The sequence below is a fragment of the Caretta caretta genome, chromosome 23 (assembly GCF_965140235.1).
Source record: "Caretta caretta isolate rCarCar2 chromosome 23, rCarCar1.hap1, whole genome shotgun sequence".
Lineage (NCBI taxonomy): Eukaryota > Metazoa > Chordata > Testudines > Cheloniidae > Caretta > Caretta caretta.
Genome location: NC_134228.1, coordinates 194,724 through 209,169, shown reverse-complemented (window position 1 = coordinate 209,169; position 14,446 = coordinate 194,724). Strand labels below are relative to the sequence as shown.

The 14,446-nt window shown below is 42.4% G+C and overlaps 1 protein-coding gene across 14 annotated transcripts in view; it reads left to right on the top strand.

Moving 5' to 3' along the window:
• Positions 1-14,446, top strand: part of LOC125628194 (leucine-rich repeat and fibronectin type III domain-containing protein 1-like protein) — a 254,572-nt gene that overhangs the window by 76,936 nt on the left and 163,190 nt on the right. The gene's annotated exons all lie outside the window — the stretch shown is intronic.

The following is a 14,446-nucleotide window of genomic DNA, read 5'->3' as shown; positions in this document are numbered from 1 at the left end:
ACATTTTTCTGGCATTGGCCCCTTCTTCTTTGGCAGTGTGGTGCTAGCTAAGCTATTAAAAATCCCAGCAGTTGATTTAAAAAAAAAGAAAAGAAAATTAAGAGCGTCAACAAAAAATCTGTAGTTAGAAACCTGAGGTGAAATCCAGGCTTCACTTAAGTCCTAGGCTGATAGTTTAAGGCCTGAATGTACTGTTAGATCAGGGGTTCTGAAACTTCATTGCGCGGCAACCCCCTTCTAACAACAAAAAGAAAAGGAGTACTTGTGGCACCTTAGAGACTAACCAATTTATTTGAGCATAAGCTTTCATGAGTTACAGCTCACTTCATCATTTTTTCTTGGTTTGTGTGTATAAAAACATCTTCTGTATTTTCCACAGTATGCATCCGATGAAGTGAGCTGTAGCTCACGAAAGCTTATGCTCAAATAAATTGGTTAGTCTCTAAGGTGCCACAAGTACTCCTTTTCTTTTTGCGAATACAGACTAACACGGCTTTTACTCTGAAACCTTCTAACAAAAATTTGCTACATGACCCCAGGAGGGAGAACCAAGGCCGGAGCCCCACAGCCCTGGGGGGGGGCCCAAGGCCGGAGCCCCGCAGCCTGGGGGGGGGCCAAGGCACGAACCCCCGCAGCCCTGGGGGGGGGGGGGGCAAGGCCCAAGGGCTTCAGTCCCAGGCGGGGGGCCTGTAACCTGAGCCCCGCCACCCAGGACTGAAGCCCCCTGGCTTCCCAATAGCTTGTGTTTGATTAACGCATCTCTTCCCAAAAGGCATCCAGTCTTGATTTAGAACAGTCTTTCATTTGTGGACCCCCTAAAAATTTTCAAACGGAGGTTCTTGATCTCTAGACCCATGCTCAATCCGCTCTCTCAAACACTCCTAAATTTGCTGATCTTAAGTGACCGGGGGCCTGATTTTCAGAGGCTTCTGAGCTCCCCTGCAGTTCCTGCTGTCTTCGGTTGGACTCCTGCTGCTCGGTAATTCTGCAAATCAGGTCCTGTATAAAAGCACTGAAATAAGGGTGACAGATGTGAAGAATCTTGGTGAATAACCTTGTTTTATCCTGGAGTATAATTCCTACTCACTGTTTTAGGACTTATCAGAGAGTAGGATGTTCCAGCCCTAAAGGGTATCAGCCGTGTTCAGGCATTTCCACAGCAGCTGGCTTTATAACTTCTCTGCGATGAACCCTATCATGCTATTTTAGGCAGGTAGAACAGACTTGTTACTCTGAGATAAACGATGAGTGACCAATCCCCTCAAACTCTCACAGTTTTAAAATGACCCTCCTGTTTAGTTTCTGAGTAGACTTTCTTGACCCAGTCAGTTACTGCTGTGGAGTCTGGAAGGTGTTTAAAACCTCTGCATTCTTAAAAGAGCTTTTTGGACAATACGGTGCTTTCTTCTAGAGTCAGTGGATGCTATTTATTGGGCTAGGGTAACATTTTTAAAACCATGTAAGGCCTCCTACTCACTAAGATACTTAGGTACCTAAATTGCAGATTTAGGTGCCTAGCTAAGTTTTAGGCTTCATGGTGCTCCACATAACTCCTGCCTAATCCTGTAGGCTCCTAAACTAACTCAGTACCTAACTGCGGGGTAAAAGTTTCCCAGGTGTGTAAGTTTCTGCTTCTGAGCCTCTGTACAGCTGCCTCCTATCCTATCCTATCGCCCGCCTAAGCCCTGTTAGGATATAGATATTCAGGCCTGTCTGTAAAGGCCTATAGTTTAAAAATGTAGGTCTATGTTTGTCATTTAGCTAGTTATAGAGGTATAAAAGAGAGAATCAAAATTACTGTGTGCCTGTGTAAGGACCTTCTCTCACTGTGTCAGTCTGAGGCCCAGTTCTTAAGCTAAGGTCTTTGGCTAAGCAGCAGAGGCAGCCCATAAGCTGAGACGTGTATGGTCACATCCTCGCATCCTAAACTAGTCACATTGAAATAAGGTGCTATTGGGCTGTTAGGCATTATCAGGACAGGATCGTATTCCTACCACCACCAGATAAAGATGGTTAAAGACAGCTTAGTTTGATAAAAAGAAAAGGAGTACTTGTGGCACCTTAGAGACTAACCAATTTATTTGAGCATGAGCTTTCGTGAGCTACAGCTCACTTCATCAGATCTGATGAAGTGAGCTGTAGCTCACGAAAGCTCATGCTCAAATAAATTGGTTAGTCTCTAAGGTGCCACAAGTACTCCTTTTCTTTTTGCGAATACAGACTAACACGGCTGTTCCTCTGAAACCTTAGTTTGATAGCATCCTGTCTGACAAGAAATCACTTCTCAGTAGTTGTGGTTTTGAAACCCTCATTTCTGTATATTTTATCTTTATGGCCCCCACTTTTCTATTGTTAATCTGTCTGGTTCTCTAATTGTTTGCTAAGTGTAAGTTAATTAGGGTAGTGGGATATAATTGGTTAGAGAATTCTGTTAGAATATGTTAGGATTGGTTAGGTACATTTCAGTAAAATGATTGGTTAAGGTATAGCTGAGAATATTACTATATCAATTGGGGCAAACAGGAAGTAAATTGGGATTTGAAAATAAGGAAAAAGGAACTTGTATTTAAGCTTGCTGGAAGTTCACCCCATAAACATCAAATTGTTTGCACCTTCGGACTTTGGGTATTGTTGCTCTCTGTTCATGCGAGAAGGACCAGGGAAGTGAGAGCGTGAAGGAATAAACCCTGTTACAGGCCCCAGAGCAGTTCATGAACTGGGGGTAGATAGGTGTTAGTTGGCTTCACTTACATGTGGAGCCCGTTCCCATCGGCATATTCAGGACAGTGCCATTCAAAATCTGGCTGGAGGAGACTCTCTAACTCTTTTCTCTCTCCCCTCCCACCCCACTGCTCTTTAAGTATTTGAAGTTGTTGCACTGTGGATACTTAGTCATTGGGTCAGAGCGAGTGAGAGAGAGAGAGACTGAAAATTATTCTGACAACTGCTGGTTAGGGCACCCACCAAGGAGGGGGAACCCCAGGTCCTGCTCCCCTGCTCCAAACTGGTACAGTTTCCACAGGAGAGAGGGAGTGCTACCTCCAAATTTTCCATAGCTCCGTGGTCAGAGCACTCTCCTGGGAGGTGGAAGACCCCCCCCCCCCCCCGTTCAATCCTCTCTTCGCCTCAGGCAGAGAGGGAATTCACTCTGAGTCTCCCACATCCCAGGGGAGTGCTCCAACCACGGGGCTAAAGGTTACAAGGTGGGCAGTGGGACTACCTCCTCCTCCTCCAGCTGCGTTGCATGAAGTTGGGCAGGCACTTCACTCTTCTCACAAGTAGTGGCTTAGATGCCTAAGCTACCTGCCTTCGGGAGAGCAGTTCCCATCCGTGAGTTGCTAGCAGATGTAGGAGCCTCTTTGCACCCTGGATTTAGGTGCCTATCTCCATGAGGGGGTGGGCTGTGGGACACACCCAGTTGTCGGCATCCCCTGTTAACTGGCTTTAGGCAGCTCCTGGTGTAGTATGCTGACTTTTGTGACTTGCAGGCTAAGGTGCTTCTCTCTCCCCCTTCATTGTATAGGATCCCTAGGCACCTAACGCAGGCTTTGTGAATCAGTTGTCTTCTGTGACTTCCTAGGCCCCTAAAATGTTGGTATTGCAATGCTCCCCATCCCAGCGCCTGAGTACCTTTATGACTCTGTCCCTCAGTGACGTAGGAGTCAAAGGCCCTAGTTAATAAGAGCCCGATTCTGTCTCTCTTATAATCAGAATTTTATTCCAGGAGTAAGTCTATTGGTTTCAATGGGACTAGTCACGGAATAAGTTGTTACTTAGTGGATGAAATTCTTCCTTGTGCAGAGGGCTAGGCACCGCTGCAGTCCTAGGTACTTAAATCTGGTGTACAGCTATAAGCAGTCTTATTCGGGTATAACTGTGTCCATCTAGGCAGTTGCACTTATGTTAACTATATCTGTCTCTAAACAGATGTAGTTAAATCAGTACAAAACTGTGGAGAACGACTCCAAGAAAAACCAGCTCGCTAACTGGAAAGGTATTCTGACCATCCTACACAATGCTGTTCAAATTCAGATTTCCTAAAGATATAAAAGTTAAAGCCAGAAGGAACCACCAGATCATCCACTCTGACCGCCTGTAGATCACATGCCACTCATGCTATACACCAAGCCCCACAACCAGAGTTAGACCAAAGTACTACAACTTTCTGGAGACCAAACTGTCATGTGACACAGGCAGAGAGCAGAGATGCACCCATGCCCGAGGCCTCTGCAGTGGCAGGGAACTGATTCAGCGAGATGTCCAGATCCTAACCAGTGATCTGCACTCCATGCTGTGGAGGAAGTTGAAAAACCCACAAGCTCCCTTCCAATCTGACCTGCAGGAAAATTCTTTCATAACCCAAACTGCAGTATCTCCATTAGAAACTGAGCACATGAACAAGACCCACCAGTCAAGCACCTGAAAAAGGGAATTCTCAATACCCCCTCAGAGCATTGGCACATCCCATCTAATGACCCATCTCCAGCCATGGCCATCTATGATGCTTCAGAACAAAAACAAATCAAAGGGTGAAAAATTCCCTTCCTGATCCTTTCAGGTGACAGCTGAAGCACGAGATTTTTACGAACATAAGATATGAACAGGAAGGGACTCCCCAGCACTGCTGAGTCTAGTCCCCCATCACCGCAGACAACTCTGTCATATAATCCCACTCATAAATGTATCAAATTCTTACCTTAAAATTATTTCAGTTGTTTGCCCTCACAACTCCCTTTGGGATGCGGTTCATAACTTCACTCCTCAGATGGTTAAAAACGTTCTTCTGATTTCCAGACTGAATTTATTCATGACCAGTTTGGTCTTGTGCCAACATTTTAATTTAGGTTAAATGGCTCTTCACCCTCCCTTATGTTTACCCCCTTGTGTATTTATAGAGAGCAATCATATTCCCCTCGGCATTTATTTTGCTACGATAAACAGGCCAATCTCTTCAACCAATAATGTCTCATTTGGTACCGTATCAGACGTGCTCCTGAAGTCCAAATATATTAAATCTATTGCATTTCACTTATCTAAAAAAATCAGTTATGTGGTTAGTCTGGCATAATCTGCCTTTGGTAAATCCATGTTGCATCACATCCCCTTTTCCAGTTACCTCCATAAATTGAATTATTATTTCCTTCAGAATTGTTCTAAACGTTTGCATACTACTGAGGTCCAGCTAATGTGTCTATAATTTCATAGATCATTTTTTTCCCCTCACTTAAACATAGTGATTCTTCAGTCATATGGTATTACTCCCAAATTGAAATCCTTGCTACTTTAGCAATCTCATGTGCCAGTTCTTTCAGTATTCTGGGATGGAATTATCCAGTCTCCCCAATTTGAGCACATTAAGCTCTTTAAATTTTGCTTCCATCTTGGATGTGGTGGCTTCCATTTTTGTAGACTCATTTCCATCAGCCTTCATGCCCAGGTTCTATATCATCATCCTCATTGAAAACTGAGGTAAAATATTCATTTAGTTTTGGGGCCATACCTAGGTTATCTTTAATCTCTACCCCATCCTCATTGCATAGCAGCCCTTCCTCATCTTTCATTATTTTTTTTATTTATATAACTAATAAAACCTCTTGATTATTTTAATTTCCTTTGCAAAGCCTAATACAGATGTGATTCGCAGGGGCAGAACTCTGAGTGAGAGAGAGGCTGATAAATAATACTTGGCATTTATACAGTGCTTTACGTCTTCAAAGCGCTTCACAAAAACATGTATTAATTTTTCTTCACAGCCTTCCTGTTAGGGAGGTATCCATTACTGCTGTCTCCATTTAATGGTTGGGGAACTGAGATGTGGTGGCTTGCCCCAGGCCACAGTGTGAGTCAGTGGATTAGAATTCATCGGTGCCTGACTTAATTCCATGCATGCTGCATTGGTCCATGCTGATCCTCTTGACACTGATTGTAGAGCTTTGTTTAATAACCATGTTGGCTACTTTTTTAATGAAAATGACCCATGTTATAAAAATATAATTATAACCAATTATTGTTCAAATGCATCTATTTTAAATTCTCAGCAATCTGTCTCTAATTTGGTATGTGCTATTACTATGGATATGCATGAATCAGAATAGACTGACCTAGCTGCTGTTCAGAAAATGCTAGTGAATAGCCATAACATAGGCTGAGGTGTCTGGGCAGCTGTGAAAGAATGTTTTTATTCAGACAGACAGACAAAAACTTTGTCACTGGGCAAATAAAGATGTTTTACCTCTGCAAGTTGATTAACAAACCTTGTAAAACCTCATTAAAGACCCTATACCCTAATTACTTTGCCCCAGATGTATTTACCATTTTCTCATTACTATAGTTGTTTTAAAAAAAAAAAAGGATGGGGGGTGGGGGGGAGAGCAAACTCACTCTAGTCTACTGAATAAAATACAGCAGCACCCTGATGTGCTCAAATCTGCGTAAAATGCAGATAGGCTCAGATAATGCTGTTTTAGTGTACTGGAAGCATAATGAGCATATACCAGATGTAATTAAAAGGGCCTCTAATTCATAAAATAAGCATCTAATTCTTCTGTCTTGACAGTTGGATTGTTTCAGCATTCCAGTGTCTTCATTATACAAACAATAAAATGTAAGCAGAGATAAAATTTAAAAAAAAATTTTAAAGCTCAGCAGTAAGATTGTTATTTATAGTACAGTAACATCCAAAGTGTATTTGGGTGTTCTACAGACAGAGATACCGAGTCCCTGTTCCAAAGAGCTTACACTTGAAAAGGGAAACGCAAAACTATGAATGCGTGGTGGAGGAAAAAAGATGTCTAAAAACTCTCCTTCCCTATGTGTCGTCATGCTTGTCTCTTCTTCTGCAGTTTTCCTGTGATCACCATGGCTTCTAGGCAACAAGTACTTTTCACATAATGGCTATTTGATTTCTGAACTCCTTCCTGTTTTGTTCTTACACCAACACACAGCTCTGTTAATGGATCATCATCATCATGTGCACTCTGAGCTTCTCTTTAGCAGAGAACCCTTTTTTACAAGTAATGCAGTGACTCTGATGTGCACACCAGGTTCTAGGTAAGGAGTGCTCAATTCATTTTCACCTCTGATCCAAGATTGGATTTGGACTCAAATCTCCAGAGGTGGCAGGGAGAGCATGCTAATCCATGGCACCTCAGGGCTGTCCTGCTCCCATCTTCTGACCTTTTTGGGGCTCTGGATTCACTAAGATACTTAAGCACATTCCTAATTAATACCTGGGTAGTTCTATTAACTTCAGTGGAAAAACTGACTGCTTAAAATTAGGCACAAGTTTAAGTACCTTGCAGAGGTGGGCTTCAAAGTAAAGTAGAATTTGACATCACTGGGGTGTCCTTTGTTTATTTGTGACAGACCCATGTTACTGACTGAATTTTTACAGCCTGTATTATTATGCTGCTTGTGTACAGTGCCTTGAATAGATAAAAATGGACCAACAGCCCCAGAATGATAGTTTACTAGAAGGAAATGTCTGCAATAGGGCAACACTAACAGAGCAAAGTATTTATTAAGTACATAATCTCTCTGCAGTTTAAAAAAAAAAACCCACACAAACATGCTTTTGATAATCCCAGAATTGTCCATTCTACCACAACTTGATTTTTGAGAATGGAAATAAGTGCAGTGCAATGAAAATAAACATATGAAGAGCCGCATTCTGTTCTTGTACTTGGTACAGCAATAGCTTGTTTGGTAATCTGTCTGTTGAATGTGATTCTGTCTGAGAAATCACATAGAAGAAACATGGGCTTCATTTGCAAGGTGGCCAAGGTGAATAATTAACCCATTTTATCTCAGTTAGGAACAGGAGCATCTTAAAAACACCATTCCAGGTTGCCACCGATGTTCAAAGGATTGAATTTGCCCCTCTACAGAGGGAGACCAAAAAGTCTTAAGGCCCTCTTAAATGAGCTTTAGAGTTACATAATAGACCTTGCGCTACTTCTCTACACTTAAGGTATGCAAAAGAAGATCTTGCTAGCTCTCTGCCAGTTCTGTTATCACTGGACTCAATTGCTGGTCCTAAATATTTAAGGATTTAAGCATTTGCTGTTTGCATCCTTTTAAAGATAACTGAAACAATAATAGCAACCGGTACAAATCTGAGACCATCAGTAAGAGCATGTACGTGTGTTGTCAGGGAACAAATAGAGGAGCCAAGAATTCCTCCTGGCATGGAGTAGAAGGCAGTCAATGCACAATCAACCTATGGAACTCATTGCCAGGGGATGTTGTGAAGACCAAAAGTATAACTGGTTTCAAAAAAGTATTAGGTGAATTCATGGAGGATAGGTTTGTGACAGGTTGGACCCCCCTTTTGGGATGCCACCTGATGTATTGGGATTTCACTGAGCCTCCCTGCTCAACTAGCCAGGGCTCCCTCTCCCTGTTTTGCTGAATTAGGCTCTCTGACAGCATACACACAGGTAGGGATGCACCAGCTGTAGAATCACACAGAGTCTGCTAACAGCTCTCTATGAGAAGACCCAGCTAGGAAATCACCCGACACTCAAGCGCAGCTATCCTCTGGAAAGTACACCCAAAACAATATTGTCAGATTACCAAGCAAATAAAACAAAACACGCATACTAAGCTTAAGATCTTAAAGGGCCTGGTTTCAAGAAATAAATGTTGTTTTAGGCAAGTTGCTGAGTTTCTGTAGCTTAGAGTTCCAGGTATTTCTCTTTACAGACTAGACTCCTGTCTTAGTCTGGACTTAGCTCTTGCCTTTCCCTCAGCTCAGTTCCTTTGTCTCTTCAGGTACTTTCAGCAGTCTCACTTCTTGGGCAGGAAGGCAATGGAGAAGAGTCCTTAAACCCTGACTGCTAGAATCTGGGACAGGTGAACAAGGAATGGATCACTTGATAGTAATTGGTTTCAGAGTAACAGCCGTGTTAGTCTGTATTCGCAAAAAGAAAAGGAGTACTTGTGGCACCTTAGAGATTAACCAATTTATTTGAGCATGAGCTTTCGTGAGCTACAGCTCACTTCATCGGATGCATACCGTGGAAACTGCAGCAGACTTTATATATACACAGAGAATATGAAACAATACCTCCTCCCACCCCACTGTCCTGCTGGTAATAGCTTATCTAAAGTGATCATCAGGTGGGCCATAGTAATTAGTATCCTGTCACCAGCCACTGTTGGATAGGACAGAATACTGGCATAAATGGACCATTGGTCTGCCCCAGCGTGGCTGTTCTTATAGGAACAATATTTTGAAGCCTTTTTACAGTGAGTTGAAAGCTCTTCTGTTTCCAGCAGAACAAATTTTACTCCCCTGCTATGCAAGCAGGTTTCTCTAAGATATGGTAGACTATAATAAGCAGAGATTTCCTAAGCACCTGGACACTAATAGACTTAAAGACATCTGTCCAATTTATTTAGATACAATTTTTGCAGGACTGATCTAGAAGATTTTACATTCCATGCTGCAAAAAAGAATTCTGGTCACACATTCCCAATAAATAAACCTGCAGGCTGTAACATAATGAAATTGTAGAAGTTTTAATACTATCTGTAACTTTCCCCCAGAATCTTGCTGTCCCACATAAATAGATACAAAGAAGAAAAAGGATATCTCTTACTTTTCATCTTGCAGACATCTCAGGCAATTTTATTCAGCACCACTAATGGTTGCAGAGAAGAAGAAAAATTTTCCCTAAATGTATTCCAGCTTTATTCCAGAGTAACATCTTAACCCATATACATCTTCCACAAGGCTTTGACCATTTTCACTTTGAAACTAGAACACAAAGTCAGCTTCTTACTGATCAAGGTGTTGGCAGTGAATTAACTTTAATTAAATGCTTTTGCAGAGCTTTGAGCTAAAGTGCTATAAGTGTGAGATTCACCCTTGAGCTGATGTTCTGCATAGGGATGATTTTCACCAACTGTTTAATATTATCATTACTCCATGCACCCATGGTGAGCCAGCAGTTGCTTTGGCTACTGTTAACTTCATCAAAGGGTATGTCTTCATTGCAAACAAAGGGTGTGTTCTGGACTGAGGTTAGCTAACTTGAGTTAAAATAGAAATGAAGAGATGCAACTCTGCTTTTAACTTGAACTGCTAACCCAAGTTAAAAATCCATTTGCCATGTCTTCACTGCTGTTTTAACTTGAGTTAAGAACACACCTTTTTTTGGTAAAAAGAAAAGGAGTACTTGTAGCACCTTAGAGACTAACAAGTACTCCTTTTCTTTTTGCGAATACAGACTAACATGGCTGCTACCCTGAAACCTTTTTTTGGTAGTTACATAGCCAGTGTGTGTCACTATAGGAGTTGAAAATATACATAACAGGCCAAATTAGTCTCTTGTGTAACTCTGTTGACTTAAATTAAGTTGTAACAGGAATAATGTGGCCCAGATTGCAAAGAACAAGCAAGTCACTGTTCTTATTCCTGTACCCAGTAGAAGAGGGAAGGATCAATAGATTAATATAGCAGCATTGTAGGAGTACTGCAGTAGAAAAGCAGCAGCACTTGAGATTATTCCACATTATTACACTCTAGCAAGGAGACAGTCTTTGTCTTTGATTTCTGACTTCTCTTCTTATATTTAAATAATTGTAAAAAGAAAAGGAGTACTAGTGGCCCTTTAGAGACTAACCAATTTATTTGAGCATAAGCTTTCGTGAGCTACAGCTCACTTCATCGGATGCACAGTACTCCTTTTCTTTTTGCGAATACAGACTAACACGGCTGCTACTCTGAATCCTTAAATAATTGTGTTACTTATAAAGCAGATGTAGAAGCAAAACACTATGTTCTGCAGTCCCCTGTTTGGATCTGTTTGTGTTTCCTCCCTCCACTGCCCTTTTTTAGTGATTAGAGAGCTTCAGATAAAAAGACACTATGGAAGAGCAAAGCAGTATTTTGTAAATTTAAGAGGGCATCGTGGCAGGACGAATATTTTCGGCACTATGTAATTTTTCCATGACATAATCCCACTATGAACTTCAGATTCAGGATTTTTTGCTCTAACTCTCATGACCTCATTTATCACCAGAAACATTTGGCTTTCCTTACTGTCAGTTGAAGAGGGTTTTGGGTTTTTTTTTAAATCCTCTCAATAGGGTGTGACGTTATGAGTGTAATAAAATATCTCATTGAAAGGTGACAGGGCCACAAAGAGTTAATTAACTCACAGACTGACCTGACCCATGGCCAAACTTTAAAGACTGGTTAAGAAGAGATGTAAATGAATAGAGCTTTGAAATGCAAGTCTGCATTGTTAGAGATAGAAGAGTAGATGTTTGTTCAGGTCTTCTGATGTAAGCAAACAAGTGTTGTCTATTGCTACAGCTTTGGTTCAAAGATCAAAAAGGAATATTAACATTTAGGAAAAAGAAAAAGAGTACTTGTGGCACCTTAGAGACTAACAAATTTATTTGGGCATAAGCTTTCGTGACCGACCGCTCACTTCATCAGATGCATCCAATGAAGTGAGCTGTAGCTCACGAAAGCTTATGCTCAAATAAATTTGTTAGTCTCTAAGGTGCCACAAGTACTCCTTTTCCTTTTGCGAATACAGACTAACACGGCTGCTACTCTGAAACCTAACATTTAGGAAGATACTTGAGTGAAATAGTTTTATTGTCTATGTCTCTTTGAAGGTTGTGATAACCTGTATCTGAACTGTTGAATGGATAAATTATCCTGTGCTAATTGCCATGATGCTTGAAAGAAGGAAAGTTAAGCCTATTATTTTCTCAGGCCAAAAGGCTGCTGGAAATGTATAAAAACCTTGGGACACGATCCTTCTTCATCTCAGATCTGCTTTGGGTTTCAAGAGGGGGAAACCTTAAGCCATAAGGATTGAGATCCCCAGTCACTGACTGGAGTCACCCTGAATATGGACATTGGACTATAACCTATGGACTATTTCTAAAAGGACTTTTGGCAACTACAAGCTCATCTCTGCTATGTATCTGAACCTGAAGAATTGAATTCAAGTCTGTATGTATATTGATCTTTTAACTAACTCGTGCTCTCTCTCTCCTTTTTTAATAAATGTTAGTTTAGTTAATAAGAATTGACTACAAGCGTGTATTTGGGGTAAGATCTAAGTTATTATTTGACCTGGGTTGGGGGCTTGGTCCTTTGGGGTCAGGAGAGCCTTTTCTTTTATATGATGAAATAAGATTTTCAGAATTTATCATCCTATGTTTGCCGTGTGTCTGGATGGAGGCCTGAGGCTGGGTACTTTAAGGGAACTGCATTAATTGGACGTCTGAGTAACCAGGGAGGTGCTATAGAAGCTGTTTTGGGCTGGCTGGGTAAATCTAAGTATTGAAATATCCACCAGCGTTTGGGGTTTGGTTGCCCTGTTCTGTTTGCAGTTCATCCTGATTGAATGACCTCAGCTGGCTCCCACGCCCGTCACATAGGGTTAGGGATTCTGGTTTGGGCATCTGTAGAACTACAGAGATATTTTGTGAATCTTTATCCAGAAGCTGCAGCAAAACTTATTTTTTGTCACACCAGTTGTCAAAAACTTTGTGGAGCTCACAGAATCTCAGCCGGAACATTACAGTAATTTCCCTGTAAGAGTGAATTAATTATATGTCTCTGATACATACATCAACTTTTGCAGTGACTCTGTACTCTCTCATGTTAGGGTATTTAGGGAAAAGGAATCTCACCATTCTTGCAATAAGGTAATTTAGCCCTGGTCTACACTAGGACTTTAGGTCGAATTTAGCAGCGTTAAATCTATGTAAACCTGCACCCGTTCACACAATGAAGCCCTTTATTTCGACTTAAAGGGCTCTTAAAATCGATTTCCTTACTCCACCCCTGACAAGTGGATTAGCGCTTAAATCGACGTTGCCGGCTCGAATTTGGGGTACTGTGGACACAATTCGATGGTATTGGCCTCCGGGAGCTATCCCAGAGTGCTCCATTATGACCGCTCTGGACAGCACTCTCAACTCAGATGCACTGGCCAGGTAGACAGGAAAAGAACCGCGAACTTTTGAATCTCATTTCCTGTTTGGCCAGCGTGGCAAGCTGCAGGTGATCATGCAGAGCTCATCAGCACAGGTGACCATGATGGAGTCCCAGAATCGCAAAAGAGCACCAGCATGGACCGAACGGGAGGTACGGGATCTGATCGCTGTTTGGGGAGAGGAATCCGTGCTATCAGAACTCCGTTCCAGTTTTCGAAATGCCAAAACCTTTGTCAAAATCTCCCAGGGCATGAAGGACAGAGGCCATAACAGGGACCCGAAGCAGTGCCGCGTGAAACTGAAGGAGCTGAGGCAAGCCTACCAGAAAACCAGAGAGGCGAACAGCCGCTCTGGGTCAGAGCCCCAAACATGCCGCTTCTATGATGAGCTGCATGCCATTTTAGGGGGTTCAGCCACCACTACCCCAGCCGTGTTGTTTGACTCCTTCAATGGAGATGGAGGCAATACGGAAGCAGGTTTTGGGGACGAAGAAGATGATGATGAGGAGGAGGTTGTAGATAGCTCACAGCAAGCAAGCGGAGAAACCGCTTTTCCTGACAGCCAGGAACTATTTCTCACCCTAGACCTGGAGCCAGTACCCCCCGAACCCACCCAAGGCTGCCTCCTGGACCCAGCAGGCGGAGAAGGGACCTCTGGTGAGTGTACCTTTTAAAATACTATACATGGTTTAAAAGCAAGCATGTGAAAGGATTACTTTGCCCTGGCATTTGCGGTTCTCCTAGATGTAGTCCTAAAGCCTTTGCAAAAGGTTTCTGGGGAGGGCAGCCTTATTGCGTCCTTCATGGTAGGACACTTTACCCCTCCAGGCCAGTAACACGTACTCAGGAATCATTGTAGAACAAAGCATTGCAGTGTATGTTTGCTGGCATTCAAACAACATCCGTTCTTTATCTCTCTGTGTTATCCTCAGGAGAGTGAGATATAATTCATGGTCACCTGGTTGAAATAGAGTGCTTTTCTTCAGGGGACACTCAGAGGAGCCCATTCCTGCTGGGCTGTTTGCCTGTGGCTAAACAGAAATGTTCCCCGCTGTTAGCCACAGGGAGGGGGGAAGGTTGAGGGGGTAGTCACATGGTGGGAGGAGGCAAAATGCGACCTTGTAACGAAAGCACATGTGCTATGTATGTAATGTTAACAGCAAGGTTTACCCTGAAAGAGTGTAGCCACTGTTTTATAAAATGTGTCTTTTTAAATACCGCTGTCCCTTTTTTTTTCTCCACCAGCTGCATGTGTTTCAATGATCACAGGATCTTCTCCTTCCCAGAGGCTAGTGAAGCTTAGAAAGAAAAAAAAAACGACTCGCGATGAAATGTTCTCCGAGCTCATGCTGTCCTCCCACACTGACAGAGCACAGACGAATGCGTGGAGGCAAATAATGTCAGAGTGCAGGAAAGCACAAAATGACCGGGAGGAGAGGTGGCGGGCTGAAGAGAGTAAGTGGCGGGCTGAAGAGAGT